At 46.2% G+C, this 15,633-nt stretch overlaps 1 non-coding gene and 3 pseudogenes across 1 annotated transcript; 3 read left to right on the forward strand and 1 right to left on the reverse strand.

Moving 5' to 3' along the window:
* The first annotated feature begins 833 nt into the window (after positions 1-833).
* On the forward strand, positions 834-906 carry trnat-agu (transfer RNA threonine (anticodon AGU)). Its single transcript has one exon. It is a non-coding gene; the product is annotated as a tRNA-Thr (tRNA).
* Positions 907-4,933: 4,027 nt separating this feature from the next.
* On the forward strand, positions 4,934-5,085 carry LOC125966221 (U1 spliceosomal RNA; annotated as a pseudogene).
* Positions 5,086-6,387: 1,302 nt separating this feature from the next.
* Positions 6,388-6,472, forward strand: LOC125966164 (U5 spliceosomal RNA; annotated as a pseudogene).
* Positions 6,473-11,077: 4,605 nt separating this feature from the next.
* Positions 11,078-11,285, reverse strand: LOC125966161 (U2 spliceosomal RNA; annotated as a pseudogene).
* Between the last annotated feature and the right edge of the window lie 4,348 nt (positions 11,286-15,633).

A 15,633-nucleotide genomic window follows, 5' to 3' on the forward strand; every position in this document is an offset into this window, starting at 1 on the left:
CAAGCAAGGATGCCCAATGTGGGAACCGAACCCACGGCCCTGAGTTTAAGAGTCGCATGTTCTCCCCACTGAGCTAACCAGGCTTTTCGACCTTGGAATTGTTTCATTTTTTCATTTTTTTTGAATGGGTTAGGGGAAATAGAGAAATGTTTTAAGTGTGGCCTCTGAAACACATCTATTGATAAGACTAAAGAATCAAAGGTTCCCGACAAGTGTGGGCTGCCCAATATGGGGATAGAACCCACAACCCTGAGATTAAGACTTGCATGCTCTACCACCTGAGCTAACCAGGCTTCTCCTAATAAGAACTGTTTCATTCTTTCACTTTTTTTAATGGGTTTGGTTCATGAAAACCAGAAGCCACGTTTTAAATCTGGCCTCTGAAACACATTCGTTGATAAGACTAAACATTTAAAGGTTCCCAACAAGTGGCAGCTGTCCAATGTTGTCTCTAGTTGGAAACCCCAGCCCGAGTTGGAAACCCTAATTGGAAACCCTTGCCCCAGTTGGAATTCCTAGTTTGAAACCCTACCCGGAGTTGGAACCCTAGTTGGAAACCCTAGCCCTAGTTGGAAATGCTGGCTCTAGTGTGCAATAGAGAAAGCATTTTTTCTTTTGGTTTTTGTCACTTTGTTGCACTGAAAATGGAGATTGGGGGGGAGTCAGCACAACAAAAAAGAAATCAGAAACCAAAACCTTTCTGACAGTATAGAAAAGAATAATAAATAATACATAGAATAAGGTTTACTGTCTGTGAAGTTGAGTTTAATTGAAATGGCCAGTGGTTGAATCAATTTTACAGTAAAATAGCTCTGTAAAACCAACTATTCATGGCCTCGGTAGCGCAGGCGGTAGCGCGTCAGTCTAGTAAACTGAAAGTCGTGAGTTCAACCCTCACACGGGGCTATGTCTTATTTAGTCCTAACCCTAACTCGAGCCCTTGTTGGAAACCCTAGCCCCAGTTGGAAACCCAACTTTGAGAATGGTCAGACAGAAGTACCTTTTTCTTTTGATGAAGTTCAGTTTGATGGAAATGGCCGGTGGTTGAATCAATTTTACAGTAAAATAGAATTTTAAGACAGGTGCCACAAATTCTCGTTGGCGCAGGCGGTAGCGCGTCAGTGTCGTAATCTGAAAGTCGAGAGTTTGATCCTCACACGGTGCATGATTTATATATATTCCAACCCTAAATCTAGCCCTACCTGTAAACCCTAGTCCTAGTTGGAAATCCTAGCCCTAGCCTAGTTAAGTTTGATCAAAATGGGCGGTGGTTGAATCAATTTTACAGTAAAAAACAATTGCACAAATTGCAAATGCATAGCCTCGTTCGCGGAAGTGGTAGTGTGTCAGTCTCATAATCTGGAGGTCGTAAATTCGACCCTCACACAGGGCACACTTTTATATAGTCCTAACTCTAGCCCGAATTGGAAACCCTCATCCTCGTTGGAAGCCCCAGTTGGAAACCCTGGCCACAATTTGAAACCTTAGTTGGCTTCCCTAACCCGAGTTGGAAACCCTAGTTTCAGAATGCTCAGACTAAAAGTCACTTTATCTTTCTGTGAAGTTCAGTTTGATTGAAATGGCCGGTGGTTGGATCAATTTTACAGTAAAAAAGAATTGTAAAACTGTAAATGCACAGCCTCATTAATGCAGGTGCTAGCATGCCAGTCTCACAATCTAAAGGTCAAGAGTTCGGTCCTCAGGTGGGGCAGACTTTTTATATACCTAGTCCAAACTAGCCCTAACCCTAACTCTAGCCCTAGTTGGAAACCCTAGTCCTAGTTGGAAACCTTAGTTGAAAACCCTATTTTCAGTAGGGAGCAGGTTGCTCAGACTAAAATAACTTTTTCTTCTTTTAAGGGGTAGGGCAGCAAAGTAAGCAGGGATTGTGAATATCAGCAAGCACAGGTTGCTCAACTGGAGTCAAGAGAAACAAATTAAAAATTGTACATCAGATGAAAAATGTGCCTCTTTCTTTTGGCTTTTGTCACTGACATTTGGGGTCACCACAACAAAGATCAAAACAGCACAAAAACAGTTTACCTATATTTTGTCACGTCTCGCCCCCAACTGCTCCACTATGTGTCTGTCTTGGTTTCTGTCTGTGTGCTCGCCCCTCCCCTCCTGTGTGCCCATGATCAGTGTGATTGTTCCCACCTGCCTCTCGTTACCTGTCGTGTATAAAAGTCCTGTCTGCCCCTCTCTCCCTGTCGGATCATTGGTTTTGGTTTTGGTTGCTGTCGTTCGGTGTTGGCGTGCTGTCTTGGTGCCGTCGTGTCCTGCTGTCTTCTTGTTTCACGTCCTGGTCAGTCAAGTTATTGTTTAGGTCATGTCAGTTTACCGAGTCTGTATTTTGAGTTGCTTCGGTGGACCCTGGTCCGGGCTGCACTTGGTCGTCCTGCTCCATGCTCCACACCCGACCGTGACATATTTTCCTCTTTCAATTTGATGATACACTAGACATGAATACCTGTTTAGATTTGAAATCTTATCCATTAGGCCAGATAGCCATACAGGAAATTCTGACAAGTGATAGCAGTGCAATGATTTTTGAGCATATACAGTAAATCTACAGCCTAGATTCAAGTGGAGTTAACTGACTGGATCAGAAGATTAAGGGGTTCAAGTCCCTTCGTTGTCAATTTAATGAATGTCAAGAGGAAAGTAGTGGATAATGTGTCTAACATTAAATAATAGTTTTTATTTTGTTTCTGCATTACCCAATACATCTCCTTCACATTGTGACACATTCTCCCATTATCTGTCTGTGTTAGGTAGAGAAAAAGATTTTAAAGGAAAGGTAAGTATTGTTGTGTTGTGTTTTGTTGTATTGTGTGTTGTCATTACCGTATTTTCTGGACTATAAGTCACGTTTCTTTTCATAGTTTGGGTGGGGGGGCGACTTATACTGAGGAGCAACTTATACGTGATTTTTTGTCACAAATTTTCAAAATAAAAAAAAAAACGAAAAATGGATAAACGAACCGTGATGTAGCAAGGGATTACTGTAGTTTGAACTGCAAGTGACATCAGCGGCGCGGCGGTTGTTTACTTAAAGGACAAAGGATTCGATCACGGGATGACGAAGATGACGAAGGGCCCCATGTACTACCGGCATCTTTAGTGGCTTTGCTTGTAAGTGACACAGAGGACGGAGAGTTTTTTTTCCCCAATGATCATCACACACACATCTGGGTGTGGTGAGATTTGTCCTCTGCATTCAACCCATCCCCGTGTGATTTTGATCCATCCCCTGGGGGAGAGGGTAGCAGTGAGCAGCAGCGGTGCCGCGCTCGGGAATCATTTGGTGATCTAACACCCAATTCCACCCCTTAATGTTGAGTGCCAAGCAGGGAGGCAATTGGTCCCATTTTTATAGGTATGACCCGGCCGGGGTTTGAACCCACAACCTTCCAGTCTCAGGGCGGACACTCTACCACTAGTTTGAAGGATTTAATGATTTGGAGTGACACAGAAGGTTTGAAAAACTATTATATGTTTCACGCACACCCGGTCCTATTCTATGGAGCTCTCTTCGACCTCTGTGGCTGGAAGTGCCACCTCCAGGGATGGAAGTCCACGCTGCCACACGCCTGGAAGTCGATGCCGGTGCTTGGGGCTGTGTGGCGGTGAACTGTTTATGTTATTGTTATTTGATATATTTGTCATTTTCAAAACTTGTTCAGGAAAAAAAATATTATTCAGTGGTAATGTTGGACGTTTTCAATAAATACAAATTCATACAGTTTTAGGGTTCTCAGGTTAAAAAAGGCAATGCATGCACGGGGGCCCCCAGGGCTGCGTGCTTAGTCCATTGCTCTTCACCCTGCTGACGCATGACTGCACTGCGACCTACAGCGACAACCGCATAGTGAAGTTTGCTGACGACACGACTCTGGTGGGTCTCATCACGAAGGGCGACGAGACTCGGTACAGGTCGGAAGTTGACCTTCTGACCATGTGGTGCAGGGACAACAACCTCCTGCTGAACGTCAATAAGACCAAGGAAATCGTTGTTGACTTCCGGAAGGGTCACACAACACACCTGCCGCTGATCATCGACGGTGCTGTGGTGGAGTGGGTGAGCTGCACCAAGTTCCTGGGGGTGCACATCAGTGAGGACCTCTCCTGGTCCGCAAACACCTCGTCACTGGCAAAGAAAGCTCAGCGCCGCCTGTACTTCCTGCGGAAGCTCAGGCGTGCATGTGCTCCTCAGGCAGTCCTGTCTACATTCTACCGTGGCACCATTGAGAGCGTCCTCACCAGTTGCATCGCTGTCTGGGGTGGTAACTGCACTGAACAGAACTTGAAGGCCCTGCAGCGCATAGTGAATACGGCTGGTAAGATTATTGGTGCTTCGCTCCCCTCCCTGAAGGACATTTACACCTCCCATCTCGCCCGCAAGGCAACCTCGATTGCCAGAGATGTGAGTCACCCGGCTCACTCTTTGTTTGACCTTCTGCCCTCTGGGAAGAGGTATAGGAGCCTGCGCTCCCGCACCACCAGACTCGCCAACAGCTTCTTTCTCCAGGCTGTTAGGGCCCTGAACTCGCTACCCCCTTCTGCGTAGCGTGCGGCACTGTTGCGCTATTTTCTGGAATGTCTGCTGTACGCACACTTGCTCCTTTTTTTGCTCCTCTTATTTATTTATTTATTTGTTGTGTTATTTATTCATTATTTATTCAGCACGCTTTTGTTATACTTGTTTACTTGTTTGTCTGTTGTGGGCCATGTCTTGTCACCATGGGATAGGGGGGAACGAAATTTCGGTTTCTTTGTATGTCTTCGGCATGTGGACAAATTGACAATAAAGCTGACTTTGACTTTGACTTTGACTTAAACAGTTCTACGAATCCTGTTTCATCCACTGAGTGTGTATGTGTGCCACACGTTTTTAGCAATTAAGCCCGTGACTGAAAATGCCGTGTGCGGTAAAGACGTCGGCCCATGATCAAGAAGGTGGTTCACCCCATGTGAGGCTCAGCCATTGCACTACGGTTGTGCTGACCTCTGCAAATTCCCCTACTGTGTGAATCTTGACTCTATTATTTCTGGTAGTGGGGGACTGTGTTCGCGCTCTCCTCTGGTCTTTCTGATGAAAACAAAAATTAAGCGCAGTAGTATGCACATGGAGTTTAAGTCTGCGATGCTGTGACACACTGAACGCTTTTGATTATGTAATTAACTGTACTCTGGAACTGTGTGTCAGGGTTCTCCAGATTATTCTTATCGTATGATTATGTTGGAATGCAGCCTGTAATAAATAACCTAGCTAGATTAGTTTTATGCTTATGTTGGAATGCAACCTGTGATAAATCACCTAGCGTGTCCTATCCTACACAAAGTCGTAAAACACCCCTTGCTATGTTTTGACTAGAGGTCAAGGGCTTTCTCTATTCAGTCCACTCTTACCCCCACCCTGTTTCTCTTAATAAAAATGCTCTTGCAGGAGGCGAGAGTCAGACCTCCATTCGAACATCGCTGTACGCACAGCGACGAATGGACTCTCCACCAGCAGGTGTCTAAAGGGACTTACTCGTCTCCCGTGTGGTTCTTGCAAAATAAGTTGGACTGAGCGAATCTCTAACACTGTGCATTTGCTCGTTAAACTGTATTCACCAAATTAGCAAATGCAAAATAATATGTAATTACCACGTTCCTGACTCGTCATATGATATGAACGTATCAAAACCTTTTTGTCGGCTGTAGGTCTGTCTTTTTAAGAATGCGCCCGATTGTTGTTCCTCATACATCACAAGTATGGATTTCTAGAAAACAACTTTTACTTTCTAAAGTAAAATGACAGAAATATTTTCTAATGTCAAATATCAAACGCCACCAACGCAGTGGAGGTGAATTACACTCCAAACCATGCCAGCAACGTCAAAAGCCTCAATTATTTGCGACACAAGGGAGACATAGAGCATTTCCGAAGTTTGAAAAATCATTTGAGAAATTACGATCGTATTTTGTTTCCCGATTTGTGTTGAATAAAGTTATGAAATTACAAATTTTCAAATAAAACACAGGGATGGGATCATTTCCCGTTCTCTCAGACCAAAAGTACACGTACCAAGACATACAACTGTTTTTACCATCAATAATCAAAATAGACGCCCAATATAATTGAAAGAACGAGCGCCATCAGTGTTCGATCAGATACCTACAATCCTGTGCGCCAACAATGTTTAAAGTAAGTGAGACATTAATGAACACAAAATACTCGTTTAAACATTCTATTTTGCTTGAGTCCTTGTAAGTATAGTAAATCCATCAACTTCTATTGTTTGTATTAGAAGGAATGGTTGCTGCAATTTGAGTGTGAGACCGCCTGTGAATTTAGTGAGACCAGCAGTGGGGTGGCCCGTTTTGACTCAGATTTTCAGATCACTCGTTTCTCTTCAGATCGAATAAATCTTTCGCCTTTTACTAAAGATTTCTGTGGAGAGGAACAATAAAGAGTATACCATTTCCGTGGAGAGGAACAATAAGAGTATATCTCAATTTGTTGATGCTCTGCGAAAGAATATCAATATTGCAACGGATAGCCGCCTATATCATACTCCGTGCAACAATCATACGTTCACATAATTTATACCGGCACGTGTGAACATGTTCACATAAACAGAGAAATTATGCCGAGTGCAGACAGACAATCACGTTTAAAACCTCGTTTATCATCCATCCATTTATCCATCCTATTCCGCTTATCCGGGTTGGGTCGAGGGGGAGACAGCTTTAGGAGGGACTCCCAGGCTTCCCTCTCCCCAGCCACTTCATCCAACTCAACCCGGGGAATCCCAAGGCGTTCCCAGGCCAGCCGAGAGACATAGTCTTTCCAGCACGTCCTGGATCGCCCGCGAGGTCTCCTACCGGTGGGACATGTCCGGAACACTTCCAAAGGGAGGCGTCCAGGAGGCATCCTGATGAGATGCCTGAGCCACCTCATCTGGCTCCTCTCACCGTAGAAGAGCAGCGGCTCTACTCCGAGTCCCTCCCGGATGACCAAGCTTCTCAAGGGAGAGCCCGGACACCCTGCAGAGGAAACTCATTTCGGCCGCTTGTATTCTGGATCTCGTTCTTTCGGTCACGACCCAAAGCTCGTGACCATAGTTGAGGGTAGGAGCGTAGATCGACCGGTAAATTGAGAGCTTTGCCTTTTTTCTCAGCTCTCTCTTCACCACGACGGATTAGTACAGAGTTCGCATTACTGCCGACGCTGCACCAAACCGCCTGTCGATCTCGCGCTCCATCCTGCTCTCACTCGTGAACAAGACCCAAAGATACTTGAACTCCTCCACTTGGGGCAGGATCTCATCCCCGATCCGGAGAGGGCATCCCACCCTTTTCCGACCGAGGACCATGGCCTCGGATTTGGAGGTGCTGACCCTCATCCCGACCACTTCACACTCGGCTGCGAACCACCCCAGTGAGAGCTGGAGATCACGGCTTGAAGAAGCCAACAGCACCACGTCATCTGCAAAAAGCAGAGACGCAATGCTGAGGTCCCAGAACTGGACCCCCTCAACGCCTTGGCTGCGTGTAGAAATTCTGTCCATAACCATTATGAACAGAATCGGTGACAAAGGGCAGCCTTGGCAGAGTCCAGCCCTCACTGGGAAAGAATCTGACTTACTGCCAGAAATGCGGACCAAACTCTGGTATTGGTGATACAGGGACCAAACCGCCCTTATCAGTTGGCTCAGCACCCCGTACTCCCGAAGCACCCTCCACAAAACTTCCCGAAGGACACGATTGAACCCCTTCTCCAAGTCCACAAAACACATGTGGACAGGTTGGGCGAACTCCCATGCCCCCTCGAGGATCCTGCCCAGGGTGTAGAGCTGGTCCACTGTTCCATGGCCAGGACAAAAGCCACACTGCTCCTCCTTAATCCGAGGTTCGACCTCCCGACAGACCATCATCTCCAGCACCCCTGAATAGACCTTACCAGGGAGGCTGAGGAGTGTGATTCCCCTATAGTTGGAACACAACCTCCGGTCTCCCGTCTTAAAGAGGGGAACCACCACCCCAGTCTGCCAATCCAGAGGCACCGTCCCCGATGTCCACGCAATGCTGTAGAGGCGTGTCAGCCATGATAGTCCCACAACATCCAGAGCCTTTAAAAACTCTGGGCGGATCTCATCCACCCCCGGGGCCATGCCCCAGAGGACTTTTTTGATTACCTCAGTGAGTTCGACCCCAGAGATTGGAGAGTCCACCTCAGAGTCTCCAGGCCCTGTTTCCACAATGGAAGGCGTGTCGGTGGAATTGAGGAGGTCTTCAAAGTACTCTCCCCACCGACTCACGACGTCCCGTGTCGAGGTCAGCAGCACGTCATCTCCAGTGTAAACAGTGTTGACGGTGCACTGGTTCCCCCTCCTGAGACGCCGGATGGTGGACCAGAATTTCCTCGAAGCCATCCGGAAGTCATTCTCCATGGCCTCGCCAAACTCCTCCCACGCCCAGCTCGGGCTCCTTTTCAGTCAGAGAGGCGATATTCCATGTCCCAAGAGTCAGCTTCTGCAGCCAGGGATCGGTCCGCCAAGGTCCCTGCCTTTTTCCGCCGCCCATTTTGCACTGCACCCGACCCCTTTGGCCCCTCCGGCAGGTGGTGAGCCCATGGGAAGGGGGACCCATGTTTCCTTTTCGGGCTGTGCCCAGCCGGGCCCCGTGGGCGAAGGCCTGGCCACCAGACGCTCGCCTTCGAGCCCCACCTCCACGCCTGGCTCCAGATGTGGGGCCCGGTGACCCGCGTCCGGGCGAGGGAAAACAAAATCCATTTATGTTTTTCTTCATAAGGGGCTTGTGAGAGCCGTGCTTTGTCTGGCCCTTCACCTAGGATCCGTTTGCCATGGATGACCCTACCAGGGGCATGAAGCCCCAGACAAGATGGCTGCTAGGATCATTGGGGCGTGCAAACCCCTCCTCCACGGTAAAGTGATGACTAACGAAGGGGCTTCGTTTATCAATGCAGTTTAACTTCTGGTGGGACCCATTTGAATTGGCACATGCCAGTCTATTGTAATTTGGCAAAAAATATTGTTTTTAAATAAAAAACAATAACCAACCCTGTCAATTGCACAAGCACTCCTCTTTACTGTTCACAAGCACAATCACAAGTACAAGTCGTCTTCATCCATAAGCACATGAGTCTTTCCTTGTTAAAACACAGCAGCCCTACAAAAAATGTTCCATCAACCTTTAGTGTCTTAATAGACAATGATGGTATTTATTTAAATATTGAAACAAAATATCTACCTCCTTCAATGTTACACGTGAATGCACATACAGAGAGAAGTCTTATTCATTTTGATAAGGCTACATGAAGCAAAATATAAAGGTGAATACACACTGTTTTCGTGCACCATTTTAGCCCAATTCCATCATTTCCTTGTCTGTCTGTGCCTCCTTACCAGCAAATTTCTGGAAGTCCACATGGCGTCTTTGATGGCAGCAAAAGTGAGCCACTGCTTTGTAAAGTCTTCTTGCTTGATTTTCAACGGGCTCACCCCATAGAGTACAAGGTTCAAGATTCAAGATTCAAGAGTTTTTTATTCGCCATGTTTGAGCGTGCCAAACAAGGAATTTGACTTCGGTAAATCACAGCCTCTGTTCAACATTTAGGTGACTAACAACAACATGTGAAAAATGAAAGATATTCTCAAACATCCCCTGATCTTAAACTGATCTTAAACTCCCAAGAGGGCAAGGAAAAACTCATAACTCCAGCTAGGGGAAATGAGAAACCTTGAGAAGAGACCACAGATGGGAGGGTCCCTCTTCGAGGATGACCAGGCTGCAATGGATGCAGAGAGGACACATAGTACAAACAGTGTAAACAAAAAAGGTGTGGAAAGCGGGATGTTATTGCACAGTAATGACTCTGAGACTCTAAGAGTGGTGTGAGTTCATCAGAGCGACAGCCTGGGGAAGAAGCTGTCTCTGTGTCTGCTGGTTTTAGTGTACAGAGCTCTATAACGGCGTCCGGAGGGGAGTAGTTCAAACAGGCTGCAACCTGGGTGCGAAGGGTCTGTTGAGATGTTGATGTCTGCATTCAACACTTCCCTTGCCGGGAACTGCAGGTCGCCCACAGGTATACGGCAGCCATGAACTACCTGAGCAGGTGCCACACTGACTCCTGGGCGCCACAGCCAGGTCGGGGGCACGTTGAGAGCGCTGATATGCCCCGGGAGTGCATAACGGACCTGACTGGGAGGCCATCATGGGCCACCATCCACGACAGGTCCCAACAAGTTTGTTTCGAGAGGGCGGGGTGGTTGACGTTGTGCCAAACTGTTGTGGGCTCGCCGAATGCGGGTCCGAGCACTGGACAAACCACTTCCCGCTGTACGACAGAGATCATAGATCTGTGACTTGTTAAAATGTCACTATTTTCTTGCTCTAATTTAAAGTTCTTCAAAAACTTTTTGGTGAAGAAATAAGAAGGTGGCGCGTTAAAAGACACAGGAATTCATTGGTCGATGGGTATTAGCTTTAGTTTCCGGAGGTATGTGTCACGTCTCGCCCTGCTCCACTATGTGTCTGTCTTGGTTTCTGTCTGTGTGCTCGCCCCTCCCCTCCTGTGTGCCCATGATCAGTGTGATTGTTCCCACCTGCCTCTCGTTACCTGTCGTGTATAAAAGTCCTGTCTGCCCCTCTCTCCCTGTCGGATCATTGGTTTTGGTCATTGGTTTTGGTTCCTGTCGTTCGGTGTGCCGTCCTGTCTTGGTGCCGTCATGTCCTGCTGTCTTCTTGTTCCACGTCCCGGTCAGTCAGTCAAGTTATTGTTTAAGTCATGTCAGTTTACCGAGTCTGTATTTTGAGTTGCTTCAATAAACCCTGGTCCGAGCTGCACTTGGTCGTCCTGCTCCATGCTCCACCACCCGACCGTGACAGTATGAGCCCATCCAGAATCGTGTCATTGCTTGGCTTTTCGATGCATTTGGTGTAACGAGCGCGCTTCGCAGGTGCAGGGCAACATATCTGCTTCCGAGGAAGAGTTTTAAGTTCGGGACTCCTTCTCCTCTGTTTTTTTTTCTTTTTCTTCATGGTGTCCCTCTTCAGTCCCTCTGACTTGGATTTCCAGGTGAAGTAAAAAATGGCTCGGTCCAATTCTAAAAGCAACTTACTTGCTGGGATGAAAACAGAACTGATTAGTAAAAGCAAGGGTAAAATCACCACTTTTATGGTTAAAATTCTCTCTTCTACGGTCAGCTCTCTTAATCCCCCAAACCCAAGAACAGATACTACACTTTATCTTAGCCAAAAGGCAGAGAAGCGATGGAGTATGCGAGTGAGGGACTCGCTTACAGGCTTCCCCGTCTACCCATTCTCACCAACGGTTTGTTAGAATAGGCCTCTTTGGCACATGTGATTAGCTAGGGAGCTTGAGCTATGCCATTATATCGCTGTAACACTTCTCTTGCTTTATTAGCTTTCTCTACTCTATGAAACCCTTTGCACATATGTAGAAGTCGCTCTCGGTTAAGATGACAAGGTCACACATTATCACACAGGCTAGGCAGTCGCCTCCTTGCAGGAAGGCGGCCAGAGTAGTATAAGAGCAGGAACCTTGGCGCTGGGAGAGGAACCTTCTTCTGCATCTCGCAGAAAGGGCTCCACAGCTGTGCATCAATCATTTTGGCATACATTAAATAGTTAAACTGTGAAGGCTTTCTCTTGGTAATTACTGTTAGCATATCGAGCATTAAAGATAAAGAACTGGGAACAAACCTAACAGGTTACAGTACGGAACAGAGTGCTGCTCTAATGGGCACTAAAAAATCGGCAAACTTGTCTGATGACTTATTTGTTCACTCTTCTTCATCCGCAGTAATGCATGTAGTAGTTCACGAGGCATATATGTGTCCCCTTTGACCAGTCTCTATCCAAATACACAGTGTAGATACCTATTAAAATGGTAGACCCGATGAACATGAAAGGCAAATGAGAATTTGCCAAGAACTTTCCAGGGTCATCATATGTACAACGGCTGCGCCAAAAGGAGTCAGGCCAGAAGAATAGAGCGGAACTAACACAAGATTTGAACGCACGCCTTAGTAGAGACTGAGAGCCTAAATCCAGCGCTTCAGCGACACTACCTACCAACTGCAGTTTCAACATTGAATTTTGTTGACATTTCTAATAAAATGTGAAAGTGGATAAAAAGTTGGTTTCTCCACCAGCATCCAGGTTAGTGCTGCCCGACTGAGCTTTGTTCATAATGTAATGAGTGACAGTCAGAATCCAGTTACGAGTTGGAACCGAATGCTTGTTAGCCGATTAGAGGACTTGATGAATTGCTAGCACTGAGCAGCAGAGTGGCGCAGCGGGAGCGTGCTGGGCCCATAACCCAGAGGTGGATAGATCAAAACCATCCTCTGCTGTTTGTCTGGTTTGGACCTTCTTTCAAGTCATGCTTTTGAGAAAAAATGTCGTGCGCATTATCTTTTCCACACGTTGGTTGTGCTGCACCTGGAGGCAGGGCTCGAAGGCGAGCGTCTGGTGGCCGGGCCTTCGCCCATGGGGCCCGGCCGGGCACAACCCGAAAAGGAAACGTTGGTCCCCCTTCCCATGGGCTCACCACCTGTGCGAGGGGCCAAAGGGGTCGAGTGCAGTGTGAGCTGGGCGGTGGCCAAAGGCAGGGACCTTGGCGGTCTGATCCCCGGCTGCAGAAGCTAGCTCTTGGGACATGGAATATCACCTCTCTGGCTGGAAAGGAGCCCGAGCTGGTGTGCGAGGCAGAAAAATTCTGACTAGATATAGTCGGACTAGCCTCCACGCACAGTTTGGGTTCCGGTAGAAGCCCTCTCGAGAGGGGCTAGACTCTCTTCCACTCTGGAGTTGCCCACGGTGAGATGTGTCGAGCAGATGTGGTGGGTATACTTATTGCCCCCCCGGCTGGGCGTCTGCACATTGGGGTTCACCCCGGTGAACGAGAGGGTAGCTTCCCTCCGCCTTCAGGTGGGGGGACGGGTCCTGACTGTTGTTTGTGTCTATGCCCACCCTTCTTGGAGTCCCTGGAGGAAGTGCTGGAGAGCGCTCCTTCTGGGGACTCCATCGTTCTACTGGGTGACTTCAATGCTCACGTGGGCAATGGCACCAGGACTTTGTAGTTGTGTCATCAGATTTGCGGCCGCATGTTTTGGACACTCGGGAGAAAAGAGGGGCGGAGCTGTCAACTGATCACCACCTGTTGGTGGGTTGGCTCCGATGGTGGGGGAAGATGCTGGTCCGACCTGGAAGACCCAAACACTCTGTGAGGGTCTGCTGGGAACGTCTGGCAGAATCTCCTGTCAGGAAGAGCTTCAACTCCCACCTCCGGCAGAGCTTTTCCCACGTCCCGGGGGAGGCGGGGGTCATTGAATTTATATAACTCGACCTCTACGTTTTAAGCTTGATGAGCCAAAATATCAGATCTTGCTCTTGTTTCCTACCGTTTTAGCCTATTTGTTTTATCCAAATCCGTTCAATCTCTGATTATAATCTGTAGCCCTACGTATTTTTCAAATTTTTATTTATTTATTTATCAAATCTCCTCAGTTCTGTCAAACTCAGTGCACAATGAACCTCCCTTCCACTTTGAACCAAGCTTCACCAAATTTGGGAACGCCGTAGCAAGGAGTGCGATTTGGTTGTCGGACACTCCAAGTCCATATCTTTTTGCCGCACTTCACCCTCTCAAGTTGGTGTTCTTTTGTTGTTGCTTCAGAGCGACCCCATCCATCACTCTTGAATGAGTCCATTGTTCAAATGAGTCAATTTTCATCATTGTGAGTTCCTCCGCTTTTCACTGTCTTTTCTCGTCCCCGAGGATGTTGTCTGTCCTCCGGAGTGTACTTGTCCTCCTCCAAGCACAACAGCAGTCTTTTCTTGTCCTTCGCCAAAGGTCAAAGGTGCTTCAGAGCCAGGCACCATTTTGTAGTTGTTCACGGCTGCAGGCGAAGTCTCGGATTGGGTTTCAGGGACTCTGACACTGAGAATGACAGGCTGGGACATCAAACTTGTAAGACTATTTCCAAATGTAGCTGCTTCCATCAATTTGCTGGTAACGTTTATTTACCAAACTTCAAATTCTCCTAATAACAGCGGTCTCGGTTTTATATCGTAAATCCTGCAACTCATCCTATTTTTGAGCTACATTTTATCTATAGTTCCAATTTAATCGGACAGTATGTTGTCTTCAGTATCATTATTGAAAATCAACTCATCGAGGTCTGCTTTCCACATCAAGCCCTGATCTGTATGTCTTGACCTCTCACATGTTATTGTCATGCTTGCTCAAAAATGTGACTTAGAGTATGGTGCTGTGAATTCTCAATCTCCCCAATGAAATTGGATCCCACCTCGTAGTTCTTATCGTTCTCATGTTCCTGTTAGCCTGCAATTGTCCAAATCAAAAATGTTTTCTTTTAACTGTCTTTCTTTTGAACCTCTAAATCTCTCGTGTTGCTAACCTATCTACACCAGAACAAAAAAATTACCACAATATAACACCAAATGTATTCGAAAATTCATTGTCATAACGTGTTGTATTATTACTATCTTCCACTATCTGTCCTACTCACTCCCCCCTTTTTGAGGCTTGGCAACGCCCATGCCTCACACCTTGACAAACTTTTTGGGAGAATGCGTTCTTTACTACATACGATTCCATCATCATTTAAGTTGACTTTCTTTCCAAAACGCTTCTCAATTTCTCAGTTCACACATCTTCTGCATGTGTTACTGGTTCTCCAGTTTTTTTTCTTCTAGTTAATTATCAATCCAAAAGCTATGTGTTTCTTTCTAACATTCAACCTGCTCAAAATCACTCTTTCATCGAAGTCGCTCTACTAATTTTCTATAGTAGTCGCCAACGACTTCAACCATTCAACCTGTAATTTCTTTTCATTCAGGCTATCATTCATCAATGTTCATTTGCATCTCACACGCAGTCTCCAAAAAGGAGTCTTTCTATCACATTGGTCCCAATTCATCCAAGCTCACCACACAACATTCATATATCATTTTCAACTCAGGTTTCCTGGTAGAACAATCCACCAATTCAAAAAAACTTAACTAAAACAAACAATTGGCAAATTAATCTGAATTTCTTTTCTTTGTTTTTAAATTTGAAGAACTCAATCTCTCAGATTTAGCTTGCATTTAAAAGTTTGCATAATCTTATAACACAACCAATCAATTATTCCTATTAAATGTAGCATTGCAAAATCTTAAATTCACAATTTAGCTTCTCCCAATTCCTGAAAGCATGTTCTGTTGTTTTGTTAACTCCGAATTTCTCATGAGGGCTTGACACTAACATGCACTAGTGTGGATTAGTTTCTGTTCGCAAACAGATTTCTCTCTTTTTCTTTCATTTTTATCTGTCAAAATTGTTTCTGTTCTGCGGTGTAAATTGAATAGACCACAGTCTAGCAAATTTTTTTATACTAAAACTTTAGCCAATGTTCATCATTTTAACATATACGCACACACATGCACAGCTCTCGCATGCAAAAGGTAGTTCCCAGCACCAATGATTCGTCACAGGCTGGCCATTTCCTGTGGTCGATCATGAGCTGGTCCCTCCCATGCACACGAGGACAGCACATTCTACTTTTATTTATTTATCTTCTAGAAGCAAGT

The sequence above is a fragment of the Syngnathus scovelli genome, unplaced genomic scaffold, assembly GCF_024217435.2.
Source record: "Syngnathus scovelli strain Florida unplaced genomic scaffold, RoL_Ssco_1.2 HiC_scaffold_32, whole genome shotgun sequence".
NCBI classification, from domain to species: Eukaryota; Metazoa; Chordata; class Actinopteri; order Syngnathiformes; family Syngnathidae; genus Syngnathus; species Syngnathus scovelli.